The following is a 12,500-nucleotide window of genomic DNA, read 5'->3' on the forward strand; positions in this document are numbered from 1 at the left end:
GAGAATGTGACACATTCAAGAGGCTCCCGTAGGGGGCTAGGCACTGCTTTCACAGAGGCGAAGTGTCCACCAAGAAGGCCTAGGGTGTGGGGGGCGGGGGGGACGGCTGCAGGAGGCCCAGGCGTGTTCCTAGGTGCCAGCACATCATGGAGCGCCCATTACAGAGGCCCCAGCAGTGGGCCCTTCGTCTGCTTTCAGTGTTCTTCCCAAACATCACATACGCACATTTAAAGGAGAGGATCTTTCCCAGGTATCTTTACAGGGGAGGAACTGGGAACAGTGGATAAAAGAATGCCTCTCCTCATGGGATGCCATGTTTTGGGGGTTCTCTGAAGTCCCCGTTGTGCATTATGGGCTATTGACTTCTACTGGTTTTCACCACCCTTAACCTTGCACCCATGGGGTCCCAGCTTCCTCCAGACCAGAGAGAGCGCTGGGTGTCTCCTGTGGCTGGCGGCCTGCCTGAGAGGAGAAGTGGCTTCTGGTGTAAATGGGTAAGGGATCTGAGGTGGACAGTCTCTGTCTGGCCTCATCTCATATGCTGAGCCTTGGAGGAGTTGGTCTGGGGGAGGACCAAGCAAATTTAGGCCGGAAGACATGAGTAGATGTGTGACATAGAGAGGGGGGCTGTCTCAGCTTGTCCCGAAGCCCCCACTGAGTGGGTGCAGGTGGCCATTTGCGGTGGGCTTGTATGTGCGCAGGATGGGTATGAGGATGAGGCCACAGGACCCGGGGGGCTACATAGCAGAACCTCTAATCTCTGAAGATGCTCCACTGAGAGGTGCTGCAGACATTGAAGTCTGAGCTGTGAAGCAGGTGATGCTCCCGGAGACGGTGGAGCTCTCTGGGGGCACCTCTGGAAGCCTTCTGCACCACTCCCTTGCCTTTGTTTCCTGGGATTGACAAAACAGTTCCTGGGAGCTTAAAAACAGACATTTACTCTCTCATGGTTCTGGAGGGCAGAAGTTCAGACATCAAGGTGTCGGCAGAGTTGGTTCCTTCTGGAAGCTCCTCTCTCCTGGCTTCTGGTGGCTGCTGGCATTCCTTGGCTTGTAGACGCATCACTCCAATCCCTGCCTCTGTCCACACATGGCTTCCCTGTATGTCTTCCCCCCTTGTTATATGGACATCAGTCATTGGATGTAGGACCCACCCTAAATCCAGGATGATGTCATTTTGAGATCCTTAATTAATGACATCTGCAGAGACCTTATTTCCAAATAAGTCATAGTCTGAGGTTCTGGGTGGACATGAATTAGGGGGATGCACTCTTTGACCCCCAACATCTCTTAATTCAATCCTAACACAAGAGCTTGGTTGGAGGTGCGAAGACCTTTGCAAGTTTGTTCATTGCCTTGTGTTGAGCTGCCAGTCACAAGGTCAGGGTGATCAGAGGACACATCAGAACCTAACCTCTACTGCCCCCACTTCTCCCACCTCCTTGCTATCCTAAGCTTCTAGAAAGCTGCACAACAAAAATTATCGAACCCCATCCCTATCGTGGCAGAAACGTTCTTCCTTCATCCCCAAAAGGCGCTGATGTTCAGAATGTTTCCTTGGAAGATGAATCGCATCCTGAGTGCTTCTCTCTGGCTGGACTAGTATCTTTCTCAAGCCTCCCTTAATGCATCTTGCAGCAGCTCAGCCATATTTTCTCTTGCTCTGTCCTTGAGAGTGATATAGAACGACCTCCTCCTGATCTACCTCTCTGCTAATGCTCAGGCAACATTTATCATCATGTCGTTCCCTGTTGCAGTGGGGGATGTTTTTGCCTGGAGTGGGTAACGTCAGAGGCATTCAGATGAAACAACCCACTGAAATGCACAGATTTTGAATTTTCTCTATGAGCCATCTCAGCTGACTTATTTTGCACCCCTCTCTTCCTCTCCCGCCCCAGGGTTGGCAACAAGCTGAGCTGTGACTCTCACTTCACATCAAAGCCCTTAGCCACCCCCACCCACCCCCTCTCTGCACAATTGCTCTTTAGTGAAAAAGCAAGCCAGGAAGACAAGCTCCAGGTAGCCCCGCCATCAGTCACCACGATGCCCTAGAATCAGAAATCATTACTCTGATAAATCGCTTTGGAGTTTCCATCACAAATAGTACCGCAGAAGGAGAAGTCAGATTTAGACACGAGCCTTCACTAGGCTCAACTCCCTCCCACATTTTAAGGAGAAAAGGGGCCTTGGATTACAGTGATAGGCTTTCTTCTTGAGCACCCAAGGGTGGTAAGCGGCCTAGGGGAAGGAGAAACTGTAATTTGAGGACTGAGCAGCTCTGTGGCCTTAATCTGTAGGATCGCCAAGGTCATAGAACTTGGGAGGTCTGGTGGTTAAGAGCAGATTCTGCCTAAGCAGAGCCCAGGAATGGGTGAAAACAGGATTTGGGAGCAGGACCGGGAGTGAAGAGTGAGGGGCGCCAGCATCGCACCACAGATCCGTGTCTGAGCTGGAATGAGGACCCAGCCCCACTGCTGCGGGCCCCTTCCCGAGCCCAGGGTTTCACCAACACACTACCATTGTTTTGTGGTTTACATATTTTCTAATTTGATCCTCCCAACACCACTGTGAGAAAAGTAGTTATGCCTGCTTTACTGATCGGAGAGGTGACGCTCAGAGAGCTTGGGTCATTTGCCCAAGTTCAGACAATAAGCTGCTGGAGTCTGGATTCAAACTCAGGTTTGTCTCATCTCAAAGTCAGTAAGTATGTAAGCAGTCCAGCCTCGTTTTCTCCTTGTTGAAGGGCTGAGCTGAGAGGTGAGAAGACAGGGTGCTGTGCAGGCGATGAGCAGGAGCCCCTGGGGCAGGGCGGTGGGGTGGTTTGCGGATGAAGAAGAGGAGGCTTCCAGTGGCTGATCCTGGGCACCCGCGTGCAGGGGAGGGAATCCGGCTGAGTCCCCGGAATCCAAAACTGGCAGATGTTGAATGTAGGGTTGGCAAGGAAGTGTGATGTGGTGGCTGACTGGTCAGGGTCCATCTGCCTATGGAGCTCCCTGCCTGACCTCCCCAAACAGGACAGAAATGACAGCAGTTATTTCTCTTAAATAACTTCATTTTTGCCCCTTGGATGCACAGAACTAATCATATTCCTTAAGCCACTTGTCTATGCAAGGCCTCTGTTTCATTTATTGTATTTTGTTATTCTCCACCCTCCTGTTAGCTCAGTCACCATAGATGCTTTAGCGTGTTCTTCCAGTCTGCCTTTCATATGCTGACTGACATCTATGTGTATTCTTGAAAAAAGATTCATGGTATTACTTCATATGTGTGTTGTTAATTTACAGAGTTGGTTTCATGTGCCAAATCTCAGTTTCTTTGTTCACTCAATGGCAGTTATTTAAGGCCTGTGCCATCATGTATACTCATGATGGACAACATAGTGTTCCATGCTGTGCATGCACATGTACCGCACCGACCATCCACTGCTAGGCTGCTTCCCAGGCACTAGAAACCGGGCTGTCGTGAGCATCTTGCACATGTCTCCCTACTGGCCCGTGGGATGCTTCTCTGCAATGGGGATGCGAGGCTGTGGGATGTATGGATACGTCCCCCATCCTCTTCACCTCTCCTGGCATTTACTCCCTGGAAGCCACGTTCATTACTGTGTTCTGGTTTTTAACTGCTAGTTATATCTTCCCTTGTACAAATCTTATCTCTTTTGCTAATCGTATGCTCCAGGTCAGAGACCATGTTTCACTCATTTTCATATTCTTCACGGGTCTTAATATATTCTGATACATAGTCGGTGCTTAATAAGACATTTTTTGATAGGCTGAATTAACATCTCCTTTCCCATAGGATGTTAATTTCTTGAGAACAAGATTAATTGCACTTCATTCATCTGAACTGAGTTCAGAATCTGGCCCTCTGTAAACTATTCATCCTCCGTGTCACTGTGGGCCTTCCTCAGTGTCACTGAGGTGTGATGCATGACTTTGTTGGACCTGGAAAGACAGTTAAAATGAACTGCACGGGGAGTTCGGAGAGCTGGTTGCCTCATGATGAGCCTTCTGACCTTGGACACGGTGAACTCCCTCTGAGCCTTAGTTCCCCTATATGTACAGTGGAGGGACGCAGTGGCTTCGTACTCCTGGCTGGCAGTCAGAAAAACGACGAGCTGTGTGATGGAGCCTGTTAGCCCTCCGTCTCCCACTGAGCAGCTGCTGGAGGAGAAGATGGAGGGAGGGGGCGACGGGGAAGCACGCAGCTGGGGAGGCGCCATTCTGCCTCATTCACCTCCCTCCTCAATCCCCCCATCACGCCGCGGCTTTGCCTACTTCTACAGTAGTCAACACTGAAGATATAGGGCCCCATGGAAGGATCAGGCTCTCTGGGGAAAGATCCAGAATATGAATCAACAGAGAAAGAAGAGAAGAGCAGAAGGAGGGTGATGTGTGCAGTAGCCATTGGGACAGCTGGAATTCAAGGGCTGCTTCCCTTGTGGGCAACCAGATGGGACGCCAGAAGACATAGGGCAAGCCTGTGGCCTGTTATCACCTCCGAAATGCTGGCACCAGGACTGATCCAGGGGATCCTGCCCTGGTCCCCCTGGAGATACTTGTTCACGGGGGCTAAGGGGGTGGAGAAGGCATCGAAGTGGGTTCAAATGCAAGTGCAGAATGGATGGGCTCTCAGTCAGGATGCCAGAAATCACCCCTGGAAAGAGTTTTAGAAGTAAAATGTTCCATAGCAGAAAAGGTCAGCAGCTCAGAGAGGCCGGGGGGAGGTGGGGGGTGGAGAGCTCACCCGTGCCGGGGTCTGCGGCAACCCACGGGGGCTCACTGGAGAGATGCTGGGATCTCGGTGGTGACAGGCCAGTCAGGACTGCAGGTGACCAGGGATGAAGACAGATCTGATCAGGGCCCCCGGAGACCAAGGAGGAAGCCCCCAGTCTCCTTAGAGGCCAGGCCTGCAATGGCGCAGCGTCACTTCTGCTATATTCTATTGGCCAACACAGTCACAGGCCGGCCAGGGGCAGGGGCGGCGCAGCAGATCCCCCCTCTTCATGGGTGGGGTGTCAACGACCAAAATCTCCGTCTCCCAACAGCGCTCTGACCAGTTCTCCCCCTCATCCCTTCCCCTTCCCACGGCCCGTGACCTGCTCCTCACCTGCCTCGACTCCAAGGCCTCCCTCTGGTCTCTGCCTGGGAGTGTTTCCTTCAGCACAGGCCATGGCCGCCCCCCGGGCCCACCCTCCCTGACCCTCAGCCCTCTGCTCCCCAGGCCCTTTGGACCTGCTTCTGCGGTGACCTTCACCCTGGATAATCCTCCCCCTTCGTTCTCCACACATGAAATTTAACTTTTCCTGTGACAGAAGCAGGTCTTTACCGGCCCTCTGCAGTGGCAGCCGGGGCTTCTCGCGCGAGGAGGGATCTCAGCTTCTGCCTGCCTTCCTGTGACAGCTTCCAGATGCTGCTCAAAACAGTACCTAATCGAAATTATTGCATTAAAGTCTCTCAGTCCAAGTGGAGGCTGAGGACAGAGATACAGTTAATCAGTCAATGAACACTTATTGACTGGAGTCCAATGGGGAGCCAACCACAGAACAGATTATTAGTTTGTGTGTACGACCAGCAAATTCCAGCCTGCCCCGGATGGTGGGCTCCCTGGGGTCAGGGGTCAAGTCTTACTCATCTGTATCTTTGAAGCCTGGAATAAATGGTAAGTGAATGAGTGAATGAATGAATCGTTGCATACTTATCATGGATATAAAATTGCTTCTAGAAAGCCAACTTTTCTTGGATTAACTGGAGTTTACATGAGTCGTGTAGAAGTCTCTGGAAGGCACTGGTGATCAAGAATCAAGGTTTCTTTTAAAAATCTTTGCCATCTGGCCATTTGCTTATCCTGGCCTCTTCCCATCCTGGCTGATGATGCTCACAACTCCAGGACTTGCTAGATGACCTCAGCATCTGACTCACCACCTCTTCCACACCATGCATACCCTGCTATCCATCTTGGTAATTCAATATCTACGTAGAGCTGTTTTCTTTTCCAGTCCCCTGATTTGATGATTCTTGGCCTGGGCCCACCTTTCTGTGGCTGTGGCTAGCTCAGCTTGCCCGCCTCACCTTTCAAGATGACTTTTTTACTGTCGAAATAGGTGCCTCTCACCCCAACACGACTGTTCATGTTAAATGGGCTCCAACTCCCATTTGGCAGATGAGCCAACACCCCACCCACACCCCACAGGTCTGCTCACACCAGCTCCTCATAAGATGCGCTGATTCCCTCAACCAGATGTGAGCCCTTCTTTCCTGAAGATCGCAGAGACTCTCAGGTGTCCTTCTGTTACAAATCCCATTGGCTGGGGGGTAATGGCTTCAACAACAAGCATTTGTTTCTCACAGGTCTGGAGGCTGGGAAGTTCAACACCAAGGTGTCCACAGATTTGGTATTTGGCGCGAGCTTGCTTCCTGTTTCACAGATGGGCTTTCTTGTGTGTCCTCACACGGCAGAAGAGGGGCTGAGGGAGCTCTCTGGGGTCTCTTTTCTAAAGGCACTAATCCCATTCATGAGGGCTCCACCATCAAGACCTAAGACCCCACCTCCTAATAGCATCACCTGGGGCTTCATTATTCCCACATATGAGTTTGGGGGGCACACACGTTCAGTCCATAGCGCCTGCCTTCCAGGACTGCTGTGTGACTCATCTTCTCTGCTTTGATGTCACTCCTCATGGGAAGGAGGCTGGCCCCCCTCTTCCTGTCACACCCCTTCATAACGGCACCTCGCCCAGAACAGTGCACATATGTTAGTCTGTCCTCACAGCATCCCATCTTGTAAGGACTCTGCCTTCTTCTACTTCTATATGATCCAAGCGAGGCTGTTGGTCATGGTGCTTCCTAACGTTGGGAAGATGACGCAGGCTGGCCAATGACAACGCTCCGTCCCCAGCCTCAGAAATGACACATGGCCAGAGCAGAACCAGAGTCTACTCCGGGATTTGCTACATGTATACACAGAGAAAAGTCTTTCTCTGGGACCAGAAGTTGTGGGGATGAGGCAAATTGGGGTTTCTGTGGCCATTTCTTTGGGTCACATGGAGGAAGCTCTCTGCGACAGGGAAGTACGGGGCCGATCTCAAAAGACGCAGAGACAGAAGCAATAATAGTTGGCATGGTGGGAGCCGACTTTGTGCCAGACCCTATTCCAAGCACGATGTGTGGCTAGTCTGGTTTCCTTTCACCAGGACCTCTGAGGCAGTACTATTGTTATCTCCATTTTACAGGTGAGGAAACATGGGCACAGAGAGGTCAAGCAACTTGTTTAATGTCACCCAGCCAGTTAAGTGGAGCCGGGACCTGAACCCAGCCCATGGAGTCCCCAAACCCTCATGCTCTGCTGCCTTACACATGAGCTGAGATGAGCATGGATGGAAGAGAGGTGGGTTCACTCACTTATGAGCGGGAGCACGTGCAAGCTGACGGCGTCATTTGAGCCCCCGGACCTGGCCGTGCCCGGAGCCAGCCGACACATGTGCTTTTTAGGCAAACAAGCCAGCACATTCCCTTTTTGCTTAAAATAGTTTGTGTATCAGTATCAGTCATTTGCAACCTCTGGCTTCATTGAGGAACAATGTGTCTACTGGGCTTGCATCCTGGCGCTATCCCCTATGTGCCACCTAACCTTGGGCAAATTGCCCGACCTCTCAGGGCGCTGGAGGTAAGTGACCCTGCCCCCCAGGGCTGAGGGGACTGCGACTAGAGATGAAATTACATGTAAATGCACTTAACACTCAGCCAACACACTTTAAGTCCTCAAATAACTGTTAGAGCTCGTCTTTGCCCCTTTCCCTTACGAGAAGTAGCAGTTCAACGAGCATTTGTTGGATTGAATTAAATCCTCAAGCGGCCGTAGGATGTCGCCTGAACGTGAAGGCAGCTGGAGTCACACAGCCTCCAACGGGGAAGGTCCTGAGCCTGAAGGGCCGCCGAACAGCTCCTTTTGGCTATTAAAAAATGGTACAAAATCCTGCCCTTCCCCCGCCTCCCTGCCGGCATCGTCCTCCCGGCTCCCAGATCTCTGCCACTGTGAGAACAAGAACAATGTCTGTCTGAAGTAACCTCAGGGGGGCCTTGGCCCCCTTTTCCTCCTGCTCAGCTTCCCTCCATGTCTACCCCCTCACCAGCTCCTGCTGACTGACCTTCTAGATCTTTCTCGGACCTGCTCTCTCCTCCTCATGCTGCTGACAGTGCCCGCGCTCAGATGGTCAACACCTTTCTGGACTTCGGCCTCCACCTCCTCACTGACCTCCCTCCCTCCGGCCTGCCAGCCCCACGGGGCCGCCAGGAACACCCACGTCCCACGTGACCAAACCACTCTTCTCCTTAAAACCACCGCCGCCCACAGACAAACCCTCAGACCCGCGAGGCCCGACTCTCCAGCCCTGGCACCTGCCTGGCTGGGTGCTGCTTCCGCGGCATCCTCACGCTGTCCCCTCTGCGGGGACAGCCTGTGCCGCCAGCCTCCTGCAGCCCCTCCGCCAACGCTTACTCATCCTTGAAGACTGCTCAGTTTTTTTGTTTTTTGTTTGCCTCTGGAAACTTCCCTGAACAACCACCCCACTCCCCTGGGCCAAGTGCTCCTGCGCTGTTCCCACAGTGCTTACACATAATTCTGTCTCCTTAAGTGTCATTGTATTGTGATATGAGCACTTTTTGCATCTGTTTTGAGAACTCTGGGGCCAAGGGCGAAGGCTCACTCGAGTCTGTATCCCTTGCAACGGTGCCTGGCCCCCAGGAGGCTCTCCTCGCAGGCAGATGCAAGCCAACGCAAAAGGCCCAGAAGGGAGACAGAGGAGCCTCTGATCCTTGCAGACGAAAACCCTGATTTGTATTTGTCCTCCTCCCTGACCTCCTGGAGCCCTGATCGGGGCCAGTGCTCCTCTTAATGGCAAACACAGCAGCCCTGGGTTCCACTGCTGCGGGAGGGGGCAGCTCCTCACCTTCTGAAGTGGTGCAGGGGTGCTCTCTCCACCAGCGGTGGGAAAAGGGAAAAGGATTTTCTCTGGGAGCCCTTGTGGTTGTAGGACTGTTTGTGTAATGGTGCAATTCCCCAAACAGCTTTGCATGCATGATGCATGAATTAGGTAACCTTTGGCTACCTTAAAATAGCCCCCATCTCAGTTTCAAAAACGGTAAAGTTATTTCATTACATCTAAATATAGGCAAAGAGCCCTGTACGGATGCATAACTTAAGCAAATACATGCAAATCCCTTGCAGACTGGGGGGACCCGGTGACGCCATCACACAGTTACATCTGGGATTGGGGCGGGGGCACGTGTTCCCTCCCCCTTCTGTTGCTGACCTTGAGCAATCTCCTAACCTCGTGGAGTCTTAGGATTCTCCTTGGCCCAGTGGGCTGGTGATCCCATCAGCCTGCCTCGTGGGACGCTTGGGGGATCAGCGGGAAAGGTGGCCGGGAGGGCCATGCACACGGAGACGGAGACGGAGACGCAGCCCTGCGGCAGGCAGGAGAGGCTGGGCAGGCCCGCTGGGGGAGGCTGCACCTCCCGCTGCTCTGCTGGGATTTCTGGAGTCTGATTCCTTGGTAATTCTCATTTTTTCCCCTCTCAAATCTGTTTCCCATTAAAAAGAAATGTGTTCTCTCTGCCTTTCTCCCTGAGCTGAGCCATGCCTGGCCCAGCTCTCAGAACCGGGCTGCATCTGCTCTTGCTGAAGGCGTCCTCTAATTTGAACCAAAGGAGGCAGGAGGCGGCCGGGCTGGGTGGCCACCCCATGCTGCCTATACCCCTGTACCCTCACTCCCGCCTGCCTTTCTCCATGATGGAAAATTTGGCCTCCGACTGCCCTTGTGACTGGAAAAAGCAGGGTCAGCTCATCGGAGCGGAACAGGGGTTGTCAGCTTCCCTCTTCCAGAGGGTTATTAAGGAGGTGTGGCTAGGGAAGGGAGGTCCCCTGGGCTGGCCCCGGCTGGCCCCAGCCAGAAAGGTAGGGGGGTGTTGCAGCCCGGAAGGCGTGCCAGGGGCAGGGAGAATTTTATCAGAAGCTGGCGAGAGATTGGGAAGGTGGGGGTGGACGGGATGTGGGCTGGTGGAATGGGCACTGGCCGAGCGGGGCCGGGCCTGGAGGGAAGGCCAGAGGGAAGTGACCGGCTTGGTCAGGCCAGTCGTCTTGGGAACGGTGCTGGAGCCGAGCCTGCTGGTCCCTCCGCCTGGCTCTGCCGCCCCCTGGGTTGAGGAAGGAAGAGAAGGAAGCATGTGTACAGCTGTGAGGAGGAGGCTCCGTGTGGGCGAGGAGGCCCCGGGGGCCAGCTGCTGGCTAGCCCAGTTTTCCTGTTGCAGGAGACTGCCTCCTTCTAGGGGTGGCGGTGACACCAGAGGGAGATCTGCGTTGCCACCTGGAATTCCCGGATTCTCCAGCAGTATGGGGCGCTGGGTATGGACTGGGAGGGACCGCATAAGGTGGGAATAGAGAGAAGGAGACGGGATAGGAGTCGCCTGAATTGGGGGACCCCAGAGGGAGGGCCCGGAGGAAGGGGGGCATATGTCAAAGCCCAGTGGTCAAAGGCTGAGGCAGGAAGAGCACGGTGGTGGTGGTGGTGGGGTAATAACTTTCCTCACCGGCAGCACAGTGTTCTGTCCCCATTCAACTGCCCCAGGCTCTTGCCCTGCACCTGCACCTTTTCTGTGTTCTCTCTGAGATCTGAGAGTTTGGGGGAACTGACTCTGGGAAGGTCCAACTCTGCAGGGAAACGGCAGAAACAGCAACACAGTAGGGACTAATCCCAGCCCCACTCGTCCATCGCCCCCCTTCTTCCTTTCTGATAAAGCTCAGCATTTCAGGGAGGTGCCTGGCTCCCCAGCCCAAGATCCAAGATCGTGTCTTGCAGCCTCCCTGGCCTCTAGCTGCAGCCTTGTGATGAAGTTCCAGCCAATGGGGATGTGAGTGGGGGAGACTTACCCCAAAGGGAAAGTCGTATGTTCCACTTCCCTCGTCCCGTCCTCTCTGATAGAATGTGGATGTGAAGGCCGGAGCTGGAGCAGCCATCTTAGACCTCAGGATGGAAGCCACATGCTGAGGATGGCAGAGTGACAAGTAAGGATGAGTCAGGGTCTCCTGCACCGTCAAACTGCCACCTTTAGTCCTGGACTGCTTATCCGAGGACTATTACTGAGAGAGAAATGCACCCGTCTCTTGGTGAAACCACTAGTATTATAGCCTTTGTTACAGCAGCTGAATCTGTATCTTAACTGTACAAATACCACAACCAATAGTTACTAGAATCTTACTGTGTCCATCACTGTTCTGAGTGTTTACATGTAGCATTTAATTTGGTCTGCAGCTGATGTGCTGGTGAGCAGCGCGCGGTCCCAGCTCTCTGAATGCCCCAGACCCGTCTCCTCTCTCCTCACTCCCCTCAGTCCAGGAAAGGTCAGGTTGCTGGGGACAAGTCTAGGTCCCTGTCCTCAAGACCCTCATCGTCTCTGCCGCATACCAGGCAGTAGATGATGCGCACATGCGGGCCCCACACCCATGAACCAACTCAAATTAAGACATAGCCTTTCCCACTCCCATTTCAGAGGGAAGCAAAGCCGCTCAGTCCTTCAGGCAGAGCAGGAGAGGCAGTGGCTTTCTGAGGACGCTGGGAGCAGCTGTAATGGTCTGGGTACCAGTTCCACCCCCGCTTGCCCCACTCAGGAATGCCAGCAGCAATGCCAGGAAGTCTGAATGACTACTGAGGACAGAGTCTGGACTTTGCTGTCATTAATTTTTTTAAAGGTGGATTCCTTCAGAAGTGTTTTGAGCGTTATTAGCGACAAATCTCTTTCTTCACCTTCACACCTGACCGGTGGGTCTGGTTGCCCTGACGCTGCTGTGGACAGCCACCAGCCTGAGGGACTGCTGGGTGGCTGGTCGCGCCTGCAGCTGGCCAGCTTTCCCTCCGTGGCCTGCGGCTCCATGGGGCAAGGACGCTGGAGGGCCAGCTGTTCAGTCCTGAAGAGCTCACAGGTGTCATCAGAACAGGCACCTGCTGGGGTCGCTTCCCTGAGTATCCCTTCTGCCTTCTTCTGCTCACAGCATCCCGGTTTCCCTCCAGGGAAGCACCCACTGCCTTCTCTGGGGGATCGATGTCTGCCTTGTCCAAAGATCAGGCATGTGACCCCAACCCAGTTAGAGTGTCTCTCCTGGGAACCCAGTGTTGTGTCCCAGGCAACAAAATGGGTGGCAGTTAGGACCGGGTTGTCTTTTTTTTTTTTTTTGATGCAGCAAGAGGATGCATTTATTTCATAGAATCCTAACGTTTTTGGACTCATCAATTTTGCACTAAGCGAATTTTAAATTAACTGTGTCAACATAGTTGGTAACAGCCCCTCAACATTCTTTTTTTTTTTAAATTTTATTTTGGTATCATTAATCTACAGTTACATGAAGGACATTATGTTTACTAGGCTCCCCCCTTCACCAAGTCCCCCCCACATCCCCATTCACAGTCACTAGGACCGAGTTGTCTTGACCCATGAGCTCTTACTACTC

The 12,500-nt window shown here is 53.0% G+C and overlaps 3 long non-coding RNA genes across 3 annotated transcripts in view; 2 read left to right on the forward strand and 1 right to left on the reverse strand.

The window, feature by feature from the left end:
• Positions 1 to 11,138, reverse strand: part of LOC130684976 (uncharacterized) — a 29,237-nt gene extending 18,099 nt beyond the window's left edge. Inside the window, exon 1 of the long non-coding RNA XR_008999445.1 lies at positions 10,926 to 11,138. This is a non-coding gene — a long non-coding RNA (uncharacterized LOC130684976). The remainder of the gene's footprint in view (positions 1 to 10,925) is intronic.
• LOC130684977 (uncharacterized) lies at positions 407 to 7,385 on the forward strand. The gene is made up of 2 exons (XR_008999446.1): positions 407 to 494; positions 7,231 to 7,385. It is a non-coding gene; the product is annotated as an uncharacterized LOC130684977 (long non-coding RNA).
• Positions 10,196 to 11,636, forward strand: LOC130684978 (uncharacterized). Its single transcript, XR_008999447.1, has 3 exons — positions 10,196 to 10,426; positions 10,978 to 11,060; positions 11,546 to 11,636. It is a non-coding gene; the product is annotated as an uncharacterized LOC130684978 (long non-coding RNA).
• The last annotated feature ends 864 nt before the right edge of the window (positions 11,637 to 12,500 follow it).

Source organism: Manis pentadactyla, chromosome 9 (genome assembly GCF_030020395.1).
Source record: "Manis pentadactyla isolate mManPen7 chromosome 9, mManPen7.hap1, whole genome shotgun sequence".
Taxonomy (NCBI): domain Eukaryota; kingdom Metazoa; phylum Chordata; class Mammalia; order Pholidota; family Manidae; genus Manis; species Manis pentadactyla.